General features: G+C 39.3%; 1 non-coding gene across 1 annotated transcript; it reads left to right on the forward strand.

Moving 5' to 3' along the window:
* The first annotated feature begins 2,906 nt into the window (after positions 1 to 2,906).
* Positions 2,907 to 3,014, forward strand: LOC112739969 (small nucleolar RNA R71). The gene has a single exon (XR_003170902.1). It is a non-coding gene; the product is annotated as a small nucleolar RNA R71 (small nucleolar RNA).
* The last annotated feature ends 10,753 nt before the right edge of the window (positions 3,015 to 13,767 follow it).

Below are 13,767 nucleotides of genomic sequence, written 5' to 3' on the forward strand. Positions count from 1 at the left end.
CCCGAACCATGGTAAGCCAATGCTTTGGATTCGGGTTCACACTTTGATCATGGTTCCTAGTGATCCATGCATTTGCATAGAACTCTTGAACCATTAGGATCCCGACTTGTTGAATGGGGTTGGTGAGAACTTCCCAACCTCTTCTTTGGATCTCAAGTCGGATCTCCGGATACTCATTCTTTTTGAGCTTGAAAGGAACCTCATGGATCACTTTCTTCTTGGCCACAACTTCATAGAAGTGGTCTTGATGGACCTTTGAGATGAATCTCTCCATCTCCCATGACTCAGAGGTGGAAGCAATTGTCTTCCCTTTCCTCTTTCTAGAGGTTTCTCTGGCCTTAGGTGCCATTAATGGTTATGGAAAAACAAAAAGCAATGCTTTTACCACACCAAACTTAAAATATTTGCTCGTCCCCGAGCAAAAGAAGAAAGAAAGAAGGAGAAGAAGAAGAGAAACGGAGGAGAGGGAGAGAAGGGTGTATTCGGCCAAGAGGGAGAAGATAGGGTTGTGTTGTGTGAAAAATGAAGAAGGAAAGGGGGGTTTATATAGGAGTGGGATGGGATTTAGGGTTCAGCCATTAGGGTTGGGGTTGGGAGGGAAAAGAGTTTGAATTTTGGAGGTAGGTGGGGTTTTTGGGGAAGAGAGGATGGATGTGAGTGGTGAAGAGGTGATGAGAAAGAGTGATTGAGGAGATTGGTGAAGGGTATTTGGGGAAGAGAGTTATGAAAAGGTGTGAAGAGGAGAGAAGAAGATGTGGTGATCCTGTGGGGTCAAAGACTTAACATCCCTGCTCCAATTTGGCGTGTAAAACGCCCTTGCTGTGCAATCCTGGTGCTTAACGCCAGACTGCTGCTTGTTTTTGGCGTTAAACACCCAAATGTAGCCTGTTTCTGGCATTTAACACCAGGCAGATGCTTGTTTCTAGCGTTAAACGCCAGCTTCGTGCTTCTTTCTGGCGTTAAACGCCAGACAGATGCTTGTTTCTGGCGTTTAAATGCCAGACTACTCTCCTCCAGGGTGTGCTATTTTTAATGCTATTTTTCATTCTGTTTTTGATTTTTCAGTAGTTTTTGTGACTCCACATGATCATCAACCTACTAAAACACGAAATAACAAAAGGAAAATAAAATAGATATAATTAAATAACATTGGGTTGCCTCCCAATAAGCGCTTCTTTAACGTCAATAGCTTGACAGTGAGCTCTCATGGAGCCTCACAGATGTTCATAGCATTGTTGGGACCTCCCAACACCAAACTTAGAGTTTGAATGTGGGGGTTCAACACCAAACTTAGAGTTTGGTTGTGGCCTCCCAACACCAAACTTAGAGTTTGACTGTGGGGGCTTTGGTTGACTCTGCAATGAGAGAAGCTTTTCATGCTTCCTCTCCATGGTTACAGAAGGAGATCCTTAAGTCTTAAACACATGGTTGTCCTCATTCAGCTGAAGGACCAATTCTCCTCTGTCCACATCAATCACAGCTCTTGATGTGGCTAGGAAGGGTCTTCCAAGGATGATGGATTCATCCTCTTCCTTCCCAGTGTCTAGGATTATGAAATCAGCAGGGATGTAAAGACCTTCAACCTTTACTAACACGTCCTCTACTTGTCCATAAGCTTGTTTTCTTGAGTTGTCTACCATCTCTAATGAGATTCTGGCAGCTTGCACCTCAAAGATCCCAAGTTTCTCTTTTACGGAGAGTGGCATTAAGTTTATTCCTGACCCCATGTCACACAGAGCCTTCTCAATGGTCATGGTGCCTATGGTACAGGGTATTAAGAATTTGCCAAGATCCTGTTTCTTTTGAGGTAATTTTTGCATATCCAATGCATTCAGTTCATTGGTGAGCAAGGGAGGTTCATCTTCCCAAGTCTCATTACCAAATAATTTGGCATTCAGCTTCATGATTGCACCAAGGTACTTAGCAACTTGCTCTTCAGTAATTTCTTCATCCTCTTCAGAGGACGAATACTCATCATAGCTCATGAAGGGCAGAAGGAAGTTCAATGGAATTTCTATGGTCTTTAATTGAGCCTCATATTCCTTTGGTTCCTCGAAGGGAAACTCCTTATTGGTCACGGGACATCCCAGGAGGTCTTCCTCACTAGGATTCATGTCCTCCTCCTCCCTTGTTTGTTCGGCCATGATGGTTAAATCAATGGCCTTGCACTCTCTCTTTGGATTTTCTTCTGTATTGCTTGGGAGAGTACTAGGAGGAGTTTTAGTGACTCTTTTACTCAGCTGGCCCACTTGTGCCTCCAAATTTCTAATGGAGGACCTTGTTTCATTCGTGAAACTTACAGTGGCCTTAGATAGATCAGAGACTATATTTGCTAAGCTAGATGGATTCTGCTCAGAATTCTCTGTCTGTTGCTGAGTGGATGATGGAAAAGGCTTGCTATTGTTAAACCTGTTTCTTCCACTATTATTAAAGCCATGTTGAGGCTTTTGTTGATCCTTCCATGAGAAATTTGGATGATTTCTCCATGAGGGATTATAGGTGTTTCCATAGGGTTCACCCATGTAATTCTCCTCTGCTATTGCAGGGTTCTCAGGATCATAGGCTTCTTCTTCAGAAGATGCCTCTTTAGTACTGTTGGATGATTCCTTCAATCCATTCAGACTCTGAGAGATCATATTGACTTGCTGAGTCAATATTTTATTCTGAGCCAATATGGCATTCAGAGTATCAATTTCAAGAACTCCCTTCCTCTGAGGCGTCCCATTACTCACAGGATTCCTTTCAGAAGTGTACATGAACTGGTTATTTGCAACCATGTCAATGAGTTCTTGAGCTTCTGCAGGCATTTTCTTAAGGTGAATGGATCCACCTGCAGAATGGTCCAATGACATCTTTGATAATTCAGACAGACCATCATAGAATATATCCAGGATGGTCCATTCTGAAAGCATGTCAGAAGGCCACTTTTTGGTCAGTTCCTTGTATCTCTCCCAAGCTTCATAGAGGGATTCACCTTCCTTCTGTCTGAAGGTTTGAACATCCACTCTAAGCTTGCTAAGCTTTTGAGGAGGAAAGAACTTGGCTAAGAAAGCCGTGACCAGCTTATCCCAAGAGTTCAGGCTGTCTTTAGGTTGAGAGTCCAACCATATTCTAGCTCTGTCTCTTATAGCAAATGGGAAAAGCATAAGCCTGTAGACCTCAGGATCAACCCCATTGGTCTTAACAGTATCACAGATTTGCAAGAATTCAGTTAAGAACTAAAAGGGATCTTCGGATGGAAGTCCATAAAACTTGCAGTTCTGTTGCATCAGAGAAACTAATTGAGGTTTCAGCTCAAAATTGTTTGCTCCAATGGCAGGGATTGAGATGCTTCTTCCATGTAAATTGGAATTAGGTGCAGTAAAGTCACCAAGCATCTTCCTTGCATTGTTATTATTTTCGGCCATGTCTCCTTCTTTTTCAAAAATTTCTGTCAGATTTTCTCCAGAGAGTTGTGCTTTAGCTTTCCTTAGCTTCCTCTTCAGAGTTCTTTCAGGTTCAGGATCAGCTTCAACAAGAATGTTCTTATCTTTGTTCCTGCTCATATGAAAAAGAAGAAAATAGAAAAGAAGAGGAATCCTCTATGTCACAGTATAGAGATTCCTTTATGTGAGTAGAAGAAGAAAAGAAATTCGAACACAGAAAGAGAGAGAGGGTTCGAATTTTTAAGAAGAAGAGAAGTGTCAGTAGATAAATAAATAATTAGAAGGAGGTGAGAGAGAAGAATTTTCGAAAATTAAATAAATTAAAATAAAATAAAATAAATAAAAAAATATTTTTGTTTTTAATTTAAAATTAAAATTAGAATTCAAAAATTAAGAAAGGAAAATTGAATCAAATTAAATTAAATTTAAAACAATTAGTTAATTTAAAAAGGAATTTTGAAAAAGAGGAAGGTGATTTTCGAAAATTAGAGAGAGAATTAGTTAGGTAGTTTTGAAAAAGATATGATTGAAACAAAAAGATAGGATTAGTTTGAAAAAGATTTGAAAATCAATTTTAAAGAGATAAGAAGTTAGAAAAGAGGTTAGAAAAGATTTTGAAATTGATTTTTTTTTAAAAGATGTGATTGGAACTTATTTTGAAAAAGATTTGAAAAAGAAATTTGAAAAGATTTGATTTTGAAATTAAAGTTAATTACTTGATTAACAAGAAACTAAAAAGATATGAGTCTAGAGTTTAAAGATTGAACCTTTCTTACTAGGCAAGTAACAACTAAAAATTTTTGAATCAATCACATTAATTGTTAGCATTAATTTCGAAAATATGAAATAGAAATAAGAAAAAGATTTTGAAAATAAATTTTGAAAATTTCGAAATTATGAAAGAAAAATGAAAAAGATTTTGATTTTTGGAAAAGATTTGAAAAAGATAGAATTTTTTTAAAAAGTCAACAATAGATTTTAAAATTTTTTGAAAAAGTCAACTCAAATTTTCAAATTTTATGAGTGAAAAAGGGAAAGATATTTTTTTTATTTTTGAATTTTAATGATGAGAGAGAAAAACATCAAAAAGACTCAATGCATGGAAATTTTGGATCAAAACAAATGATGCATACAAGAAGACTATGAATGTCAAGATAAACACCAAGAACACTTTGAATGTCAAGATGAACACCAAGAACTTATTTTTGGAAAATTTTTAAGAAAAGAAAATATGCAAGACACCAAACTTAGAAATTTTTAATATTTAGACTCTAAGAATTCAAGAATGCATATGAAAAACAAGAAAAGACACAAAACAAGAAAATATGAAGATCAAACAAGAAGACTTGTCAAGAACAACTTGAAGATCATGAAGAATGCAATGCATGAATTTTTCGAAAAAATGCACAAATTTTAAAACCATGCAATTGACACTAAACTTAAAAATTGACACTAGACTCAAATAAGAAACACAAAATATTTTTTTATTTTTATAATTTTATAAATTTTTTTGGATTTTTCGAAAATTAATTGGAAAAAGAAAAATAAGGATTTCAAAATTTTTAATAGGAATTCTAGGAATCTTGCAATGTTAGTCTAAAGCTCCAGTCTAGGAATTAGACATGGCTTACTAGCCAGCCAAGCTTTAAGTGAAAGCTCCGGTCCAAAATACTAGACATGGCCAATGGCCAGCCAAAATTCAGCAGAACATTACATTCAACAACTAATTTGCTAAGAAAGACAAAGAAGCTCTTCTCTTGAGTATAAGTGAAACCTCGGTCCAAAAGAATTTAGACATGGCTTTACAGCCAGCCAGGATTCAACATATCCCATGAAATTCTACAATTCCTTCTTAAAAATTCTGAAGAAAAATATATTTTTGAAAAGATTTATTTTTATTTTTTCGAAAATAAAGGAGAAATTTTTGAAAGATTTTTTTGAAAAATTTTTGAAAATAAAACAAAAAGAAGATTACCTAATCTGAGCAACAAGATGAACCGTCAGTTGTCCAAACTGGAATCTTCCCTGGCAACGGCACCAAAAACTTGGTGCCTAGAAATCGTGACGGTTCATTCCTTGGTAACGGTGCTAAAAACTTAATACGCACGTGGTGCACAATTTGTGAATCACACTTTTCACAACTCGTACCACTGACCAGCAAGTGCACTGGGTCGTCCAAGTAATACCTCACGTGAGTAAGGGTCAAATCCCACGGAGATTGTTGGTTTGAAGCAATCTATGGTTATCTTGTAAATCTTAGTCAGGAAGTCAATTATGTTTATCAGTTGAATTGCAAATAAACAAGGGAGCATGGATCAAAGGTTACTTGTTATGCAGTAATGGAGAATATGTTGGAGTTTTGGAGATGCTTTGTCTTCTGAATCTCTGCTTTCCTCTGTCTTCTGATTCACGCACGCACGTCCTCCTATGTCAAGCTGTGTGTTGGTGGATCACCGTTGTCAATGGCTACCTTCCATCCTTCTAGTGAAAACTACGCTCACGCGCTCTGTCACAGCACGGCTAATCACCGGTTGGTTCTCGATCCGGTTGGAATAGGATTTACTGTCCTTTTGCGTCTGTCACTAACGCCCAGCCTTCAGGAGTTTGAAGCTCGTCACAGTCATTCAATCCTTGAATCCTACTCGGAATACCACAGCCAAGGTTTAGACTTTCCGGATTCTCATGAATGCCGCCATCAGTTCTAGCTTATACCATGGAGATTCTGATTAAGGAATCTAAGAGATACTCATTCAATCGTATATAGAACGGAGGTGGTTGTCAGGCACACGTTCATGATTTGAGGAAGGTGATGAATGTCACAGATCATCACCTTCATCACAGTTAAGCGCGAATGAACATCTTAGATAGGAACAAGCGTGTTTGAATGGAAAACAGAAATACTTGCATTAATTCATCGAGACACAGCAGAGCTCCTCACCCCCAACAATGGGGTTTAGAGACTCATGCCATCAGAGAATACAAAGTTTAGATCTAAAAATATCATGAGATACAAAATAAGTCTCTAAAAGTTGTTTAAATACTAAACTAGTAGCCTAGGGTTACAAAATATGAGTGGACTATGATGGATGATGCAGAGATCCACTTCTGGGGCCCACTTGGTGTGTGCTGGGGCTGAGATTTAAGTGAGTCACGTGCAGAGGCCATTTGTGGAGTTGAACGCCAGTTTTTGTGCCAGTTTGGGCGTTCAACTCCAGCTTTTGATCCTTTTCTGGCGCTGGACGCCAGAATTGGGCAGAGAACTGGCGTTGAACGCCAGTTTACGTCATCTATCCTTGTGCAAAGTATGGACTATTATATATTGCTGGAAAGCCCTAGATGTCTACTTTCCAACGCAATTGGAAGAATGCCATTTCGAGTTCTGTAGCTCCAAAAATCCACTTTGAGTGCAGGGAGGTCAGAATCCAACAGCATCAGCAGTCCTTTTTCAGCCTGAATCAGATTTTTGCTCAGCTCCTTCAATTTCAGCCAGAAAAATACCTGAAATTACAGAAAAACACACAACTCATAGTAAAGTCCAGAAATATGAATTTTTCCTAAAAACTAATGGAAATAGACTAAAAACTAACTAAAACATACTCAAAACTATATGAAATTAACCCCAAAAAGCGTATAAAATATCCGCTCATCAGCACGTTCATAATCTTAGTTCTTTGTCACAACTTCGCACAACTAACCAGCAAGTGCACTGGGTCGTCCAAGTAATAAACCTTACGTGAGTAAGGGTCGATCCCACGGAGATTGTCGGCTTGAAGCAAGCTATGGTCATCTTGCAAATCTCAGTAAGGCGGATTCATATGGTTATAGAGTTTTGATAATTAAAATATAATTAAAATATAAAATAGGATAGAGATACTTATGTAATTCATTGGTGAGAATTTCAAATAAGCGTATAGAGATGCTTTTGTTCCTCCTGAACCTCTGGTTTCCTATTGTCTTCATCCAATCATTCATACTCCTTTCTATGGCAAGCTGTATGTTAGGCGTCACCATTGTCAATGGCTACATCATGTCCTCTCAGTAAAAATGGTCCAATGCGCTGTCACTGTATGGCTAATCATCTGTCGGTTCTCGATCATACTGGAATAGGATCCATTGATCCTTTTGCGTCCGTCACTACGCCCAGCACTTGCGAGTTTGAAGCTCGTCGCAACCATCCCTTCCCAGATCCTACTCGGAATACCACAGATAAGGTTTAGACTTTCCGGATCTCAAGAATGGCCGTCCATGGATTCTAACTTATACCACGAAGACTCTGATTAAGGAATCCCAGAGATATTCATTCAATCTAAGGTAGAACGGAAGTGGTTGTCAGGCATGCGTTCATAGGTTGGGAATGATGATGACTGTCACGATCATCACATTCATATTGAAGTGCGAATGAATATCTTAGAATCGGAATAAGCTTGAATTGAATAGAAAAACGATAGTACTTTGTATTAATTCTTGAGGAGCAGTAGAGCTCCACACCTTAATCTATGGTGTGTAGAAACTCTACCGTTGAAAATACATAAGAGCAAGGTCCAGGCATGGCCGAGTGGCCAGCCCCCTAAACATGATCAAAGGATCAAAAGATAATCCAAAGATGTAAATACAATAGTAAAAAGTTCTACTTATACTAAACTAGTTATTAGGGTTTACAGAAATGAGTAATTGATGCAGAAATCCACTTCCGGGGCCCACTTGGTGTGTGCTTGAGCTGAGCATTGAGCTTTACATGTGTAGAGGCTTCTTTTGGTGTTGAACGCCAGTTTGTAACCTGTTTCTGGCGTTTAACTCCACTTTGCAACCTGTTTCTGGCGTTTAACTCCAGAATGCAGTATGGAACTGGCGTTAAACGCCAGTTTGCATCATCTAAACTCGAGCAAAGTATGGACTATTATATATTGCTGGAAAGCCCTGGATTATCATGAATGCCGCCATCAGTTCTAGCTTATACCACGGAGATTCTGATTAAGGAATCTAAGAGATGCTCATTCAATTGTATATAGAACGGAGGTGGTTGTCAGGTACACGTTCATGATTTGAGGAAGGTGATGAATGTCACAGATCATCACCTTCATCACAGTTAAGCGCGAATGAACATCTTAGATAGGAACAAGCGTGTTTGAATGGAAAACAGAAATACTTGCATTAATTCATCGAGACACAGCAGAGCTCCTCACCCCCAACAATGGGGTTTAGAGACTCATGCCGTCAGAGAATACAAAGTTTAGATCTAAAAATATCATGAGATACAAAATAAGTCTCTAAAAGTTGTTTAAATACTAAACTAGTAGCCTAGGGTTACAAAATATGAGTGGACTATGATGGATGATGCAGAGATCCACTTCTGGGGCCCACTTGGTGTGTGCTGGGGCTGAGATTTAAGTGAGTCACGTGCAGAGGCCATTTGTGGAGTTGAACGCCAGTTTTTGTTCCAGTTTGGGCGTTCAACTCTAGCTTTTGATCCTTTTCTGGCGCTGGACGCCAGAATTGGGTAGAGAACTGGCGTTGAACGCCAGTTTACGTCGTCTATCCTTGTGCAAAGTATGGACTATTATATATTTCTGGAAAGCCCTGGATGTCTACTTTCCAACGCAATTGAAATCATGCCATTTCGAGTTCTGTAGCTCCAGAAAATTCACTTTGAGTGCAGGGAGGTCAGAATCCAACAGCATCAGCAGTCCTTTTTCAACCTGAATTAGATTTTTGCTCAGCTCCTTCAATTTCAGCCAGAAAAATACCTGAAATTACAGAAAAATACACAACTCATAGTAAAGTCCAGAAATATGAATTTTTCCTAAAAAATAATGGAAATAGACTAAAAACTAACTAAAACATACTCAAAACTATATGAAATTAACCCCAAAAAGCGTATAAAATATCCGCTCATCACAACACCAAACTTAAACTGTTGCTTGTCCTCAAGCAACTAGACAAATAAAATAGAAGACTAATAGGTTGAGAAGCAATAATATCTCGGAGTTTTTGATTGAAGCTCAGATTCTAATTAGATGAGCGGGACTAGTAGCTTTTTGCTTCTGAACAGTTTTGGCATCTCACTTTATCCATTGAAGCTCAGAGTGATTGGCATCTATAGGAACTTAGAATTCAGATAGTGTTATTGATTCTCCTATTTCAGTGTGATGATTCTTGAACAGAGCTATTTTATGAGTCTTGGCCGTGGCCCTAAGCACTTTGTTTTCCAGTATTACCACCGGATACATAAATGCCACAGACACATAATTGGGTGAACCTTTTAGATTGTGACTCAGCTTTGCTAAAGTCCCCAATTAGAGGTGTCCAGAGTTCTTAAGCACACTCTTCTTTTTGCTTTGGACCTTGACTTTAACCGCTCAGTCTCAAGTTTTCACTTGACACCTTCACGCCACAAGCACATGGTTAGGGACAGCTTGGTTTAGCCGCTTAGACCAGGATTTTATTCCTTTAGGCCCTCCTATCCACTGATGCTCAAAGCCTTGGGATCCTTTTTATTTGCCCTTGCCTTTTGGTTTTAAGGGTTATTGGCTGTTTGCTCTTGCCTCTTGGTTTTAAGAGCTTTTGGCTTTTTCTGCTTGCTTTTTCTTTTTCTTTCTATTTTTTTTTTCTGCAAGCTTTGTTCTTTGCTGCTTTTTCTTGCTTCAAGAATCATTTTTATGATTTTTCAGATTATCAATAACATGTCTCATGTTCATCATTCTTTCAAGAGCCAACATATTTAACAGTCTTAAACAACAAATTCAAAAGACATATGCACTGTTCAAGCATTCATTCAGAAGACAGAAAGCATTGCCACCACATGTTACTAATTAGAATTTTTCTTATTAAAAACTCGAAATTTTATTACCTCTTATTCAAAAGATCTACTATTTTATTCATGTTTGCTGATGATGAGAAAAATAGACTATAACTTAATTGGGGATAAAATCAAACTAGACACTAATTACTACTAATGATCATGTAATGAAGACACAAACATAGATAAGCACTTAGCATAGAGAAAACGAAAAACAAAGAAAGTAAGAATAAGGAACGAATCCACCTTAGTGATGATGGCATTTCCTTCTTGAGGCACCAATGATGTTCTTGAGCTCTTTTATGTCTCTTCCTTGCCTTTGTGGCTTGATTCCTAGTGATTTTTGGTATTTCTATCCTCAGTTGCTTCCAATAATTATGTGGAGGGAAGTGCATCCCCTGAGGTATCTCTTGATTTGCAGCCACATGTTCTACCACTGAGCTATAGATCCTTCACATAATTGTTTTACCACACCAAACTTAGAATGTTGCTCGCCCTCGAGCAAAAGAAGAGGGAATAGATGAAGAAGAAGATGTGGAAAGAAAAAACTAGGATTATGAGGAGGGAAGGTGGGGATCCTGTGGGGTCCACAGATCTTGAAATGATCCTGTGAGGTCCACAGATCTTGAGGTGTCAAGGCATTTACATCCCTGCACCAATTTAGGCATGCAAAATGCCCTTGCACACAACTCTGGGCGTTCAACGCCAGGTTGGTGCCCATTTTGGGCGTTCAACGCCCATTTACTAGCCATTTCTGGCGTTGAACACCAGAACCGTGCTTGTTCTGGGCGTTCAGCGCCAGGACCATGCTCTGTTCTGGCGTTGAACGCCAGACAGGTGCTTCCTCCAGGGTGTGATTTTTCTTCTGCTGTTTTTGATTCCGTTTTCAATTTTTAATATTTATTTTGTGACTCCACATGATCATGAACCTAATAAAACATGAAAAACCATGAAAATAAATAAAAATTGGGTTGCCTCCCAACAAGCGCTTCTTTAATGTCCTTAGCTGGACCTTGTTGAGCTTTTAATCTAGCTTCAGCCTTGAGCATTCTTGCTCAATGTTGCCTTCAAGATAATGCTTGATTCTCTGTCCATTGACAATGAACTTCTTATCAGAATCAATATCTTGAAGCTCCACATAACCATATGGTGATACACTTGTAATCACGTATGGTCCCCTCCACCGGGATTTCAGTTTCCCGGGGAATAGCCTGAGTCTAGAGTTAAACAACAGAACCTTCTATCCTGGTTCAAAGATTCTAGATGACAGCTTTCTGTCATGCCACTTTTTTTATTTTTCTTTATATAGCTTGGCATTTTCGAAAGCTGTGAATCTGAACTCTTCTAGCTCATTTAGCTGGAGCAATCTTTTTTCTCCTGCTAATTTGGCATCAAAGTTTAGGAATCTGGTTGCCCAGTAGGCCTTATGTTCCAGTTCCACGGGCAGGTGACATGCCTTACCATACACCAGTTGGTATGGAGAGGTCCCTATAGGGGTCTTGAATGCTGTTCTGTAAGCCCACAGCGCATCATCCAAGCTCCGTGCCCAATCCTTTCTACAGGTATTTACTGTCCGTTCCAAGATTCTCTTTAATTCTCTATTAGAGACTTCAGCTTGCCCATTGGTTTGTGGATGATATGGAGTGGCCACCTTGTGGCGAATTCCATACCGAACCATGGCAGAGTAAAGCTGTTTATTGCAGAAGTGAGTGCTCCCATCACTGATTAGTATTCTAGGGACACCAAACCTGCTAAAGATATGTTTCTGGAGGAACTTCAGCACTGTTTTAGTATCATTGGTGGGTGTGGCAATAGCCTCAACCCATTTTGATACATAGTCAACTGCCACCAGAATATAAGTGTTTGAGTATGATGGTGGGAAAGGTCCCATGAAGTCAATTCCCTATACGTCAAACAACTCAATCTCCAAGATTCCTTGTTGAGGCATGGCGTAACCATGAGGCAGATTGCCAGCTCTTTGGCAACTGTCACAGTTACGTACAAACTCTCGGGAATCTTTATAGAGTGTGGGCCAATAGAAGCCACATTGGAGGACCTTGGTGGCTGTTCGCTCACCTCCGAAATGTCCTCCATATTGTGATCCATGGCAATGCCATAGGATCCTCTGTGCTTCTTCTCTAGGCACACACCTACGGATAATTCTGTCTGCACATCTCTTAAAGAGAAAAGGTTCATCCCACAAGTAGTACTTTGCATCAGTAATTAATTTCTTCTTTTGTATCCTGTTGTACTCCTTGGGTATGAACCTTGCAGCTTTATAGTTTGCAATATCGGCAAACCATGGTGCTTCCTGAATGGCGAATAGATGCTCATCAGGAAACGTCTCAGAGATATCAAGAGAAGGGAGGGACGTCCCTTCCACTGGCTCTATCCGGGACAGATGATCAGCCACTTGGTTCTCTGTCCCTTTTCTGTCTCTTATTTCTATATCAAACTCTTGCAGAAGCAATACCCATCTGATGAGCCTGGGTTTTGAATCCTGCTTTGTGAGTAGATATTTAAGAGCAGCATGATCAGTATACACAATCACTTTTGATCCTACTAAGTATGATCTGAACTTGTCAATGGCGTAAACCACTGCAAGTAATTCTTTTTCTGTGGTTGTGTAATTTTTCTGGGCATCATTTAGAACGCGACTGGCATAATAAATGACATGCAGAAGCTTGTCATGCCTCTGTCCCAATACTGCACCAATGGCATGATCACTGGCATCACACATTAGCTCAAATGGTAATGTCCAGTCTGGTGCAGAAATGACTGGTGCTGTGACCAGCTTAGCTTTCAACATTTCAAACGCCTGCAGGCACTTTGTGTCAAACACAAATGGCGTGTCAGCAGCTAGCAGATTGCTTAGAGGTTTTGCGATTTTTGAAAAATCCTTTATAAACCTCCTATAGAATCATGCGTGCCCTAGAAAGCTTCTGATTGCCTTAACATTGGCAGGTGGTGGTAATTTTTCAATTACCTCTATTTTTGCTTGATCCACCTCTATTCCCTTGTTTGAGATTTTATGCCCAAGAACAATTCCTTCAGTCACCATGAAGTGACACTTTTCCCAGTTTAAAACTAGGTTGGTTTCTTGGCATCTTTTCAGAACAAGTTTCAGGTGATCAAGACAGGAGCTGAATGAGTCTCCATATACTGAGAAGTCATCCATGAAGACTTCCAGAAATTTTTCCACCATGTCAGAAAAAATAGAGAGCATGCATCTCTGGAAGGTTGCAGGTGCATTACATAGCCCAAAGGGCATCCTTCTATAAGCAAACACTCCGGATGGACATGTGAATGCTGTTTTCTCTTGATCCTGGGGATCCACTGCAATCTGGTTATAGCCTGAATAGCCATCCAAAAGGCAGTAATAATCATGACCTGCTAGTCTTTCTAGCATCTGGTCTATGAATGGTAAAGGAAAATGATCATTTCTGGTGGCTGTATTGAGCCTTCTGTAGTCAATACACATGTGCCACCTTGTAACTGTTCTTGTAGGAACCAGTTCATTTTTTTCATTATGAATCATTGTCATGC

This window comes from Arachis hypogaea, chromosome 13, assembly GCF_003086295.3.
Source record: "Arachis hypogaea cultivar Tifrunner chromosome 13, arahy.Tifrunner.gnm2.J5K5, whole genome shotgun sequence".
Lineage (NCBI taxonomy): Eukaryota > Viridiplantae > Streptophyta > Magnoliopsida > Fabales > Fabaceae > Arachis > Arachis hypogaea.